At 39.8% G+C, this 13,550-nt stretch overlaps 1 long non-coding RNA gene across 5 annotated transcripts in view; it reads right to left on the bottom strand.

Annotated features, from left to right (window-relative positions):
* The window catches only part of LOC309622884, a 745,101-nt gene that overhangs the window by 404,368 nt on the left and 327,183 nt on the right, over positions 1 to 13,550 (bottom strand). The window contains exon 1 of one of the 5 annotated variants that reach the window (XR_014241188.1): positions 8,667 to 8,773. The exons of the other annotated variants lie outside the window; for them this stretch is intronic. This is a non-coding gene — a long non-coding RNA (uncharacterized lncRNA). Of the gene's footprint in view, positions 1 to 8,666; positions 8,774 to 13,550 lie in introns of those variants that run through there. 5 annotated transcript variants of the gene reach the window in all.

Here is a 13,550-nt window from a genome sequence, read left to right as displayed (position 1 = left end):
CCCTTTGGGTTTGGAGAGATTTATGCTTCTTAAGGGCATCCAGACATTAGCAGCTCAAACTCCCACACTGTATGCTGGCTTCATTTAAAGGACCCATAGGTCAGACCAAAACACAACAGGGCTTTATATGCCAATTTTTCTCGACTCTCTGTAGGTCAGGGGAAGTTAAGCTCATGTAATTAGGGGATAAAGACAGGGAGGCTGGGAGTGGGGGATGGAAGCATGATGAAAGTTCCAGAGTTTAAAGGCTCAGTAGGAAGCCAGAGGAAAAGTCGATAAAGTCATGTCTTTATGAAACATGCGTTTTCCATGGTAGAGTAAACGTATTTGCCATTACACGCAGGGAACCTCTCTGCAACTTGGTACTCTCACCCACCTGTGGGGCAAGGATGATTCAAATTCATCAAGATGATTGTGAGGTCATTGTTATCCTGAGTTGCCTTCTCATTCATCAAATACCAATTCAGTTACATTCAGGCTAAAATCAGCACTAAACACATTTCATTGCATTAATTTTATTTCACAACTGATAATCCAGGTGACTTTTTATGATAATTGTCTCTTAAATATTTGACTGATTGAACTATCCTTAAATGATGCCAAAGAACAAAGAGTTTCCTATAAATGGCATAGCCAAGGTCAAAAGTGCAGTGTCTACATGTAATCACGAAAAGAGATCGGGAAGCAATGCCCGGCAGCAGTAAAGACAAAGCAGTGAAAATTAAGAGCAGCCGTACTGAGAAAATAAATGGAGGGAAGCCCGGAAATCCTCAGAACAAATACACAGAAAAGAATCTCAGATTGCCCCAGTGACAAACATCAATTCTCCTGCTAATGACTAGATCCCAGAATCAGTCTCCTAGATTCTAGCTGTGCTATTAACAAACAATGAAGCCCATGACTCCTTCAGACTGGAACCTAGGGCTAATGGACCCAGTGAGTTTCTTATGAAAATTCGGTACCACACTGATGACCATCCGCAGGATGTACTTCCACGATTCACCAGGAACTATTTCTTATGACAACATAAAATTCCATGTGATGGTCAAACAGGGTTTGTCTGTCAGGAATTTCTGTCACCTATCATTACAAAGGGCAGTATTGTTTTATGTCCATAAGTTTTTTCAGTCTTTATTATCTATAATCCATCCATCCTTCCATCCATCCAATCTTCCTTCTTCCTCTTTCCTCCCTCCTTCCCTTCCTCCTCCTCTCCTTCCTTCCAAGAAATGTGTACTGAGCACCTGATAAATGACAGACACTAGATGATCTGGAGGGAAATTATTATTCCAGAGAGAAGGACCAGCAAAGACAAACCCTACGATGGGAATGAGCTTGATGTGTCGAAGGAAGAAGAAAGAAGGCCACTGTAGACAGAGTGCAGTGAGCAAAACTTAGAGTAAAGCAAGATGAGGTTGGGAGGGCACCAGTTCAGGAAGGACCTCACAGGCCACTGTAGGCTTTATACTTAAGTCATGAGAACGCATTCTTGATGTGGAAGCTGTTAGTCCAGTGGAATGAAGAATATGCATGTGAGCCCAAATTATAGAATTGTCTGTGCTTTGATATTCTTGAACTAATGTGCTATAGTTTGAGGATTCTTCCCGCATCCGAATGACCATACCCATAGCAACACTAGAGAAGAATCACCCAGGTACCTATTTTACTTCCATTCTAGTAATTGTCTCCTCGGTAGGTTATTGTATTTCATTCATTCCCCTTCATAAAAATGTTCCAATTCATCTTTAAAAAGGTTTGCATTGAACATCACCAGTACAAAGTAGAGAAGCACTTAATTTATCATCCTTCGTGGCTTTGGACAAGACCAGAACTGTCAACAGTAAAATAAATCATATGTCACACTTGATTGTATTCAGTTTATATGGTATTTTATCAGAGGTTAACAAAACAATTAGGCCTCAACTTGCCAGCAAAGGAACATCTTCTGAAACAGTAATAAATAGATTCTTCTCTTTCTTTTTTCCCCAAAAGAAAGATACAATTAATGATGATAACCCCTTTTGAAGAATGAAATAGACACAACTTAACATGGTAAATCAAATACACATTCTCAGCTGGGTCATATCTGGAGAAAGCAGTGCTGAAAGCTATAAGACTGACTCTTCAACACCTTCCAAATTTCAAGACACAAAAGTTCCCTTCAAAATTACTCAAGCATGATTAATAGAGCTGCAAGCTAGGAAAGGGACTGTATGTCAGATATAACCATAAAAATAGTTTGGAGCAATCTATAAATGGTGTGGTAGATACAGACCTCCGGCCAAGTAACAAAAACAAAAAGGTAAGGAAATTTTTCAAATAAGCAATATTGACAAAGTGAATAGGAGTGCAAAACACCTGTATCCTCCCTTCAGCTCAATAATCACAGAAGGTACATGATCTAGCGCAGCGGTCCCCAAACTTTTTGGCCCCTGGGAGCAGCTTCGTGGAAGACAATTTTTCCACGGACCTGGGGTGGTGGGAGATGATTCAGGCGGTAATGTGAGCAATGGGGAGCAGCAGATGAAGCTTTGCTCGCTCTCCCACCGCTCACCTCCTGCTGCGCGGCCCGGTTCCTAACAGGCCGCAGACGGGTACTGGCCCGCGGACCCCTGATCTAGTGAAAAGAGTTTGGGGTGAGGAAATGGAGTTTCTAACTTTATGCCACTAAATAACCATCTGACTTTGGCAAATCTCCATGCTCTGCCCCTATTTTCTTACTTGTCGAATGGGTATAATAGTAGCAAGTGTATTAACTCACAGAATGGGTCAAATAAACTAACATTACAAATGTGCAAGAAATTACATATATAAGTGTCAAACTTTATAAATAGGTAAAGAGTATGGTCAGCAAATCACTACAAGGCCTGGGGTTTTATCCTATGAATGGTCTGTTTTGACTGAAAAGAAGAAATTCCAGTATAAAATTCCTTTTCAAATGGTCCACATAATCCACAGATCCGGATGATCTGTAGAGAATTCTCGGTTCATTTCCCTCACATAGAAACTGAGATACAAGAATGAGACATAACAGAAAGGTAACTTGGCCAAGCCTGTGCTCAGTAGTCAATTTCACTGATCCACATGCACCCACTTCCCATTCATTCATTCATTTATTCAACAAATAGTTACTGAACACCCAACTCTGTGTAGGAACAGTGCTAGGCCCTGGGATATGGAGAATAAAACTCGGTCCTTGTCCTTGAAGAGTCCACCCTGTGGTTGACAAATAGGAGAAGAGGGAGATCCTATCATTTATTGAACACAGGACCTGCCAGGTACTTTCGCTATGGTCTTACACATTTTGCAGGTGACAAAATGAAAACTGGAACTTTTTTCAATTCCTCCTAAAATCACAAAGCTTCTAATTAGAGAGCAGCATATGAGCCCATTCTTTTACTCATGCACATTAATTACTTATTGAGCACCTACTATGTGCCTGGCACAGTGCTAGGCCCTGGGGATACAGCAGAAAATAAGGCAGACAAAATTCTCTCTTCTCGTGGTATTTACTTAATTGTGAGGGGAGACATAAAAAGCAATGGACACAGGTCTGCTTGATCCATAATCTAAGACTCTTCTACATGCTGCCTTCCTCCGAGTCATCACTTTGTGGGAACAAAATAGAACAAGAGGGAAAACCCATCCACACAAACAACAAACCCAAACTGAATATCCCTAGTAAACCAGAAATCTAGAAAGAATAAAGCCAGATAAAAGAGGCTGCCAGGCATTAGAATGTCCTCTTCCAAAATTTAAATTGAATATGTTTGCATTTGTGTTGAGAGCCTGTAAGCCCAAAGGCAGGTGGCTCACAGACCACCAACAGCAGCACAAGGACAACCCCTGTCAGGGCACAAACATGAAAACTGGCTCTCCACCAGAAGGCCTGAGGTTTATAGGAATTAAAAGGCCTGGGTGCCTGGCTCCCGGAGATGGAGAGACAAGACGAAAGCATACGCCTGCCCACCTGGCAGCAGCTCTTCCTGGCCTGGAGTAGAAGTGTCTCTACCAGCCAAGGGAAGCTGGCAGCAGCCATGGCCTCAGAGGGAGAGAAGCCGCCGCCAGCCAGCACCAGCACGGGGCTTCCCTACAGGCGGCTCTTGCTGAAACAAAGAGGGGCAAAGGGAAGAGCTATGGATGTCCAGCCTCCGGGCTCAAAGCTAAAATCGAGAGCAGCGCTGTGTTAATGGAACGCCGGATCTGCTCCAAAACCTTCGCACCGTCAGGGATGCAATCTGAGCAATTTCCTGATGACTCTTCTCTGCATAATGGATTTGAGTTATAAAGGAATTTATGCCCTCAGGACCAAATTACCCAGATAATTGAAGATACAATGAGGGGGAGGGGGGAAGTGAAAGGAGAGAGAAAGGCCTCAGTTACAGGGATTTCTCTTTCACTTTGAGTTCAACATTTGAATTCACCATGGCATTTAATTTTTAAAGTCACTTTACATCCACAAACTGCTCTGGTTTGGATACTCAAATTCCATTGCTTTCTCCAGTACTGTGAAGCTGCATCAATGTCTAATTTAATGTAGGCTTGCAGACTGTAGAGCCTAAACGCACCCACACTCCCCCCGCCCCAGTCCTCCAAAATGAGACTCCACTTCCCGGTTTAAGCTTTGCAATCACACATAAATCTCTAACACTGCATTAAGGTTAGAAAGGCTTAATATTAAAACAGGGTCGACTAAAGCTTATAGGCTGCCAGGACCACTTTGGGAACTCCAACCCATCCCCCAGTCATAACTAAGAATTTGATGGTGATTTTAAAGATAGGATGGTTTGAATTCCTCAGAGCTGCACACCTACTCTGCTCCTGTTCCTTTTCACAGTGGTTCTCATACTTGAAGGCACGCGAAAATTACTTGCACGGTTGTAGGCACAAAACTACTAACACTGTCCTGTATGAGTGCACTAAGGGACTTTCAAAGTAAATTTTGTCACCTCTGTGCTGACTTGACACCACACGCCCAGAGGAGCTCTGTCCCCAAGAACACTGCTTATAGGCCTACCTTTGGGATTAGTAACTAAGGCAAGTGCAAAATCTTGCTCCATTCCACACTTAGTGGAAGAAATTCATGAAATATCAGTGTCTAAACCATCTCATAAAACACCCCTTTACCCTTGTGCTCTCTAGCATCCAGGTTCCTTTCCCTGCTCTAGGAGGTGGGAAAAGGGACACAAAGAAGCTACTTTAGGAAATTTCCCATAATTTAGTCGAGATTTATTGAGAGATCTAGGCATCTTCATTACAGGTTTGTTATTTATCTGAGCACATTTTATTATATTTAAGAGCCTCATTTTTTGTCAATATTTACAGAGCTGGATGGACAAATGAAGAAAAGTCAAAGGCTCTAAAATATGACTGGAGTCTTGAAGCCCCAGAGTCAGGGCTAGAACAGATGGTGACATACATTAGTAAATTTGATAAATTATGCATAGAATTCACAAGGCACCCAACACTGGCCAGCTCAAATAAAGTCCCCCATGAAGTACCAAAGGGCTTGGGGATGCAGGTGGACAGAGGGTGGTGAGTAGTCTGAACAGGTGTTAAACCACTTATTCAAGCACTCTTACAAATGGCCTAAGAGATTTTCCCAGCATCCTCCTGCTCTCTATGAGTCACTGTGGGAATAGCAGGGAGGTTTGGAGTTGAGTTATAACCATTCAGTGAAGCATTTCCCTCCAGACTGTACAAAGGGGTTATGTTAGTAAATTTATTGACTATTTCATTAGATCAATATGGAATATGATTTACAAGGCTCTGCCCAGGCTCTTTAAATCTATTTAATCAAACCAATTAATGAAAAAAATTAAGAAGTTGAAGCATATCCTGTAAGGTGCATCATAAATATATTCCCTTACTTGGGCTTTTGATCTCACCCAGGTAATTAACAGCTTTAGTTAAGTTCAGTCATTCCTTCATGCCTGGCTATGGTCATAAAAATCCCCAGGCTATGTGTAACTCTAGGATTTATTATGTTTTTCTTACTGCAAAAGCGTCTCTCACATTCCACTTTCTCCCCTCCACCCCACCCCTGAGAAAGTTTATGTAGCCATTGCTTTTGCAGCTGTCATGAAGCCCACACTGGCTGGTGAGCTTTGTCCTGCTCAAGAGGCTGGATACACTCAGCTGCTGGTATCCAATTTGGTAGCCTCTTCACTCTCATCTCACTGTTAGTGGAAGAGACAAAAACATGCTGAAGGCCTGACTTCTAAGGTTCTTTGCTCCCATTGTCTGTGTATTCTCTGCTACTTTTCATGAATGAAATGGCCTCTCCCTGTTACAGAGAATATAGCTTTTATTATAGGATTTGGCGTGGCCTCCCTCTTTACAACCTCTGAGAATCAACCGTTCTAATCAGCTGCTCCCAGACCCAACTCCCATTAATCCTCCTTCAAGTCCTTCTTCTATCAGTTCCCCAGATCCCGTCTTCCCAGCTGAGAAGCTTTGAGATGTCTGGGCAAGCCAACACATCATCCGGAGACGGAAAATGAAGTTAGGTGTCCCAGAGTCAGTGCCAGCCTGGCCTCTGAGGCTGAACTTATAGCTTCATTCTGCTTTACAGGCAGAGGAACCTCTGGAAGGGTAGCAAATGTTTCCCCCAAAGCTCTTCTCTATCTGCATTTCAGGAGAAGCTTGGTAAATATGATCACCCAGGTAACTGCTCCAGGGGCCTTCCACAGCTGAATGCAAGGTCTGAGAAAATGGCGAAGTTAGCTATAAAATTCAAACTGTGTGTCAACAGTTGATCTTCTTAAATAAGTCACAATTCTTTGTGGAAAAAGAGAGATGAGACTCTCTTGATATGACTGGTTTTCCATGAGCAATCAACTTGTGTTCCCATGCACCAAAAGCTGGGAAGGCTCAAAAAATTCTACTGAGGGGCTGAAGTCAGGGAAATAGTTTTCCCAGTTTAAGATCAATAGCAGCCCATTTTACTTTTACCTCCCTCTATTTACTTTGGTCCAATTCATAAGTATTTACTGAATATCAACCATCCTAGACATTGTTAGAAAAGACACAAAAGAAATACAAAACACACAGTGAGCCCAAGGATTTTACAATCTTTGTAGGAGATAAAAGCAGGCTGACATAAAATGCTCATGTTTAACACCATCTTTCCCTTGACCAGCCTAACAAATACTTGTTCACACAAACTCTAGGCTATCATTCATTCAACGTTTATTGAGCATTTACTCTACACTACACCAGGCTATAAATGGTGTGTGCATGACAAAAAGATAAGTGAGCAATTACTTATCTCTAGGGGTTTACTGAAGAATAAAGGAGATGTAAGATACTTACAAAGAATTCCATGGCTCTTCATACTATGACATTTACATGAATAAAACCCAGAAGAGTTTAATTCAAATCCTCACATCATTTTAATACAGTCTAAGCTACCAATTCTATTGTACACTGAAACCCCACCACTTTGTTTAAAATACATAAAGATCCATTTCATTTAAGTAAACATCTGCTTTAGACAACATAATAAAATGGTATTTAAAAACTTGTAGTAATTCAAATTACTGTTAACAGAATGTTTAGCAGAGGGTACACTTGGATAACTAACTATCCAAGAAATCATATGTGATTTCAAAGTTTCTAAGATACCTGAGGGGACTTGAAAACTGTTCCGAGTTGATTAACCATTGCAGTCATGTTACATCACTGCCTTAAACAGCAAATTTTTTCAAGAAACCCTTCCTAGACTAAATTTATGAAGAAACAACCCCTTCAACACTTTAATAAAATTGAGCTCATCCTCTATTTAAATAATCCCTAATACTGACTTGCAGAAGTAATAATCACTATTACATCTAAAACTTTTGAGCCCTTGCAAAATGTCTCAGATATTGGGCTAAGTGCTATAAGTGCATTATCTCACTGATCGTCACAATAACCCTGTTAGATAGGTTGTCTTATTAGTTCTATTTTACAGATGAAAACATTGAAGCCAAAGGTCCCAAAGCTAGTGAAGACTGTCTGAATTCAGAGCTCATACTTTTAAATGAATCCAAAAATCAATGGAGTTGTGTCACATCAAAGCAGTTCAGGGTTAAAATAGGTAAGTAGGTTGGCACAAGTCCCAAAAATATCCACCAGCACAAGGGAAAAAAATGTGATTTTTTTTCCCTACCAATTTCCTTTCAACCTCCTGATTTCTAGAGGGACCGTTTTTGCTCTGTGCCTCCTGTTCTTTTGCCTGCCCTCCAATCAAAGATGCTCAAGTGGCCAAATCCACTTAAAATATAGAAAATGTTCCTTCCTCTTGCTTCAGGTGCTTGTCTGTATGAGGCGACTCTGGGACGCCTCGTGAAGAGGGAGCTCAGAGAATGGTGTATAATTCCCATCACTAAAATTAAATTACTAATTTTTTATCAATTAATTGGATGAGGATTTGTGGGAAAGACAGGCCCTCAGCTCAGCAGAGCTCTACTGGGTACCAGATGAAACAAGAAATCTGCCCGGGTGAGATGGGGAAGAGGGGAAGAGAAGCCACAATAGTAATAAATGTGAGAATCCCCTGGCTTCAGGAAAGGGAGAGCAAACCAGCTCCCAGGAGGAGAGATGCAGAATCACTAAGATTTCTCCAGGGGGGCCTTGATGGAATCAGCCCTCCAGGCCTTGTAAAAAGAGACTCTACTGCTTACCCAGGAGTTGCTTTTCTTAATTCTCTTGCATACTGAGGAAGATCAAATCCCAGAGAAGAGAGGTTTCTAGCCTCCTTTTGAACAAATGGAAAGTATTCTTATTCAGAGTACTGTTTGTAAAAAAAAAAAAAAATGAAAATAGCCTGTATTTTCTGAATATAGATAAATCACATTCATTATAAAAATATTTAGAACATACTTTTCAAACGCTTTTTTTTTTTCTTTTAAACATGAAATTCCATTACCCCAAGATAACAACTGTTAACAATTTAGGGAGCATCATTCCATACATCTCTTTTTGCTGATATGGGGGTAGTGAACAGCTACAAACCACCAGTTATTAGTTTATTAAACAAATATTTACCAAATACCTCCTCTGTGCCAGGGATCATAACTACACATGCTTTTAACCTTTTTTTTATTATTCAATAATGTGATGTGAACTTATTTTTGATGTCAATAGAGATCTGTACAATCAGTTTGAATCATTTCATCATGTTTCACCATAATTCCAATGATGGGTCTTTAAGGTTTTCCAACTTCCTGCTATCAAAAACAATGATGCAACAAGAAGTCTTTCAATGTTTCTTTGATTATGCCTTCCAGATAAAAGTCACTGGAAATTCAAAACACCTTACATTCATATAATTCTTCACTATTCAAGTTGTTGTCATATTTACAACATGACAATAAAGTGACTGCTTCCTGTAAAACTCACATCAGAATTGGTCTCACTGTTTCAAAGTTACATCACATACTTCTGGCTTTCCCTAATAAATCTGAGCACGCAAGGTTTTGACAGTTGAGGAAACTGAATCACAAAATATATGTGTGTGTGAACAGGAGGGAGAGAGAGGGAGACCTAAAGGTAATTCTCTGAAACTAGAAACCAGGTATCTCAACAACACCAGAGTGAAGCACAGCATGTGTGTGTCCACTAGACCAAAGATGACTCTAGTAGTCCCACAGATCCTTCTAGATAAAGGATCCCTGAGGGTGAAAGTTTTCCTGTCTTAGTGTATTTCCAGTACCTAGCTTGCAGCTTGAAATATAGCAGGTACTCAATAAATAGTTCTGGATTTAATGAACAAACCACAACAAAGGTCTTCCAGGACCCCTGCAAACCACAGTCAACCTCCTGCCCTCATGCCCATTCAGCAATAGGAACTTTAAAATGAAGCAAAGGAATCCATAGCTGGTAAATTATATATAGCTCTCATCCTGCAATGAATTTCTCATTCTGAAGGAGCTTTGGATACTAAGTCTCCTCCAAAGCAACGTCAGATCCTTGAACTGAAGGACTTAAGCCAAAGGAGACTGATCAAACAGCAAACGGAGAATTCTCTCAATGAGTGCTTTATTTTGCCCTTCCTGAAAATTTCCTCCCAACTTCTATCAGCAAATTCCATTCATCTCCTCCATTTCTGCCCCTCCTCCTCAACCCATAATATTACCTCACCCTCTGCTGCTTTGTCAGAAATCTGTCTCGCATACTAATTTATATATACATACACTGTATATATAAAGGAGCATTACCAAGTGGGTGGTTCTTGAAAATCAGCCATTCATCATGCATATTGATCACCAAGGTAGTACAGTATGAATCAGAGACCAGCAATCATTAAATCAAAGATTTATACTAGTAAAAGAGCACCAAAGCAATTCATCAATTCCACAGCGCCCTCAGTGATTAATTAGGTTACAATCTGACAGCCTAGAAGCTGGTTCACAATTAAGGCTATTACAGTTAGAGGTTGTTTGGTTTTTTTTTTCCCTTCCCTCAAGGAAGAAAAAAAAGGGAAAGGCATTAGTCTTTGGGGCTTATGGCATTCTGTACTTTTCCTTCATAGCATTTACTACAGTTGGTAAATAGTTATCAACGGGATTATATGTTTAAATTCTCTCTTTTAGTCTATTAGATCCCCAAAACCTAAGAGCCTCTAGCACATAGTAGGTGCTCGATCAATATATGTTGAACAAATGAATTTTTAACTAGATGCTTCTAATGCTTCAAGCCCAGATGTAGCAACACTTACAATGGGGTTTCTCATGTTCCCTCTGGGTCTTGTCCTTTAAAAAGTTAAACTGAATCTTTCTAGACTGGAGAACCACTCTGGAAAATTGTTTGACAGTACTGACTGAAGCCAAAACATGCATTCCTATGACCCAGCAATTCCAAACCTGGGTATGTATCCAGCAGAAATGTGACCAAATGTTCCCAAAAAGACATGTACAAGAATGTTCATAGAAGCACTAATTAATAGACTAAACTGGAAACAACCCAACTGTTCAACAGAGAATGGATAAATAAATCATAGTCTGGTCATACAATGAAAAACTACAAAGCAATGAGTACGAACAAACTACAGCCTCATGCAACAATATGGATAAATCTCACACATACTATGTTGACGGAATGAAACCAGACACAAGGGACTACATGCCACGTGATTCTACGTATATTAAGTTCAAAAATAGGCAAAACTGATCTGTGCCATCACAAGTGAGGATAATGATTGCCTGTGAAGGGTTAGTAAGTGGGAGAGGGCATGAAGGAGGCCTCTGGGTGCTGGTTACACAGGTAAATTCACTTTGTGAAAACTCACAACCCTTTTTCTGTTGTTTCATTTTGGGATAATAAATAGAGCTATATGATTTACTGCCCTTTCCTATAATAGGTGACAGTTCAACCAAAACTCTTTTTTTCTTTAAATTTAGTTAACGTCTTCTCTGTGTGATGGAAGAGTGATAAACATCTTCATGCATACTCCCAGATCCAAATTTCAGAAAGTATCTCTTGGTGGGGATTCCAAAGAAGGAGGGACAGTTTCAAATACGAGATTAAACTACAAGTCCTTTAGGGTCCCTTCCAATCCTAAAGTTCTATGAATAAGTAACCTTTTGAAAATTGATGGAGAACTCAGTGCCCATGGATTTCTCGTGCTAACCTTGGCCATTCTCCGAAGAGTGAAATGAGACAATCAGAGAAAACTGTCTTTCTGACTCACGTTCAGGAGTCTGCATCACCTTTTATAATTTCCTCCTGCAACACCTGAAAAGCAAGTAGGGGCCTCCTGTAAATTGAGAGGGTTTAGAGGAAATGGGTATGGCCAAGAAATGCTGTGGGTTTTGGAAATTCAGAGATTTCTGATAATCCCTAGCATCAGACCAGAAAACTAAGCCCTAAATTTATAATAAAGCCCTCCATTTTTTGAAGGCTTCCTATATACTACGCACTCAGTTTATGTACCTTTTATATATTCTTTCATTTAATACTCGAAAACTCTTTGAGACAGGTACAGACTCCCTTCAACTGTAGAGAGTGAGTCATGTCGACTGTCTGAACCTCAGATTCAAATCTATACACCTGGGAATAAAATATGATGCCCATATAAGAGTGGTTATAAGAATAAGCTGCGGAAAAAGACCAGCAGGGTACATAACCAAGCTAAGCAACTTGCTAGGTGTGTAACCTTAATATTTAACTGCTTTCTGCTTCAGGTTTCTCATCTGGAAAAAGAGATTACTGATAGTATCTACCTCACAGGATTATTATGAGAAGTACATGACATTTAGAACCATGCATAGCACAGAGTAAGTCCTCAATGGCAGGTATTTATTACTGTTTTTTTATATTATTTTATTTATATATATGTATATACTCTTCATGAGTGCTATATAATGAGCAAATATTACATATTCAATTAGTCTAATTTTTAGTAAAACAAAATTATCAGTAATAATTCTTTACTAGTTTAGGATCTATTGGGGATGTTTTAGTCTAGATCCCTAAAACACAGAAGAAATAGTTATTAATCAGACTCCAGATTTTTTGAAAGTCAAGATCACATCAATCTTTCTCACTGTTGTATCTCTGAGGCCAACCACAATGCTGGCACATACTAAGCACCCAAAAAATATTTGATAAATTTTTTACTAAATACTTCCCCAGTATACCTACCTCATCTCCTCCCCCTTTGTACTCATTTAGAAGAGACCTGGTTATTTTCAGAAATTTTCTGTTAACCCTAGTAACCACAGACATGCTCTAATTTTTTTTTTTTAAAAAAGAACAATTTTACAAGATAAATATGTCTTTTCAAAAGAATTTACTATGTATTCTCAGTATATCAAAATCTGACTTATCCTTACTTTTTTAAAATTTGCCCATCCTCAAGTGAGATACAATAAGAGACTTTCATCCTTAGAACATAAACCTCAAATTCATTCATTTGTTCATTCATTCATTCGCCAAGTGTTTATTAAGCACCTGGTATCTGTGTTTGGTGATCTCCGTTGCAAATTACAGAAACCTCAGTCAACAGCTTTAATAATAAGGGAATTTATGGCTTATAACAGGAAGTCCACACATAGTTGTGCAGGCTTCTTGTTTGGTTTGATTCAGCAGTTCATTATGTCAAAGAACCAGATACTTTCATCTCTCTACCCCGTCAGCCTTGGTATTGTCTTCATTCAAACTGGTAGCCTGACTACAACTGTTGTAGGGTGTGGCCAACCTTATTGGTTATCTATCCAACAGTCCTACTCTCCCACTAGAAGCCCTACTCTTCCAATAGAAGCCCAGTTTTGTTCAGGTATCAGATATCAGTGTATTTCATTATGTCTTCCTAAATGTGGATGTTAATTATCTAAGCCAATTATGGTCATTCCTTTCATCTTCCCACAATTGTTTGAAGAATGTACATGTAACAATCCTTGGCAATGTAAGGGGAAGTCAGCTTTGGCCCTTCTAGAAATGTTTTCCACACTCTTATAAAGAAACACAAGTCAGGAACTTGCCGCCTTTCCTGCCTCTGGACACTCTTGCCTCTCTGTGTGAGATGATTCCTGGAGCTGCTAGAGCCATCTTGTCACTGCAAAGAA

Source organism: Balaenoptera borealis, assembly GCF_965194805.1.
Source record: "Balaenoptera borealis genome assembly, chromosome: 2".
In the NCBI taxonomy this organism is placed as follows: Eukaryota; Metazoa; Chordata; class Mammalia; order Artiodactyla; family Balaenopteridae; genus Balaenoptera; species Balaenoptera borealis.
This window is presented reverse-complemented; position numbering and strand designations above follow the sequence as displayed.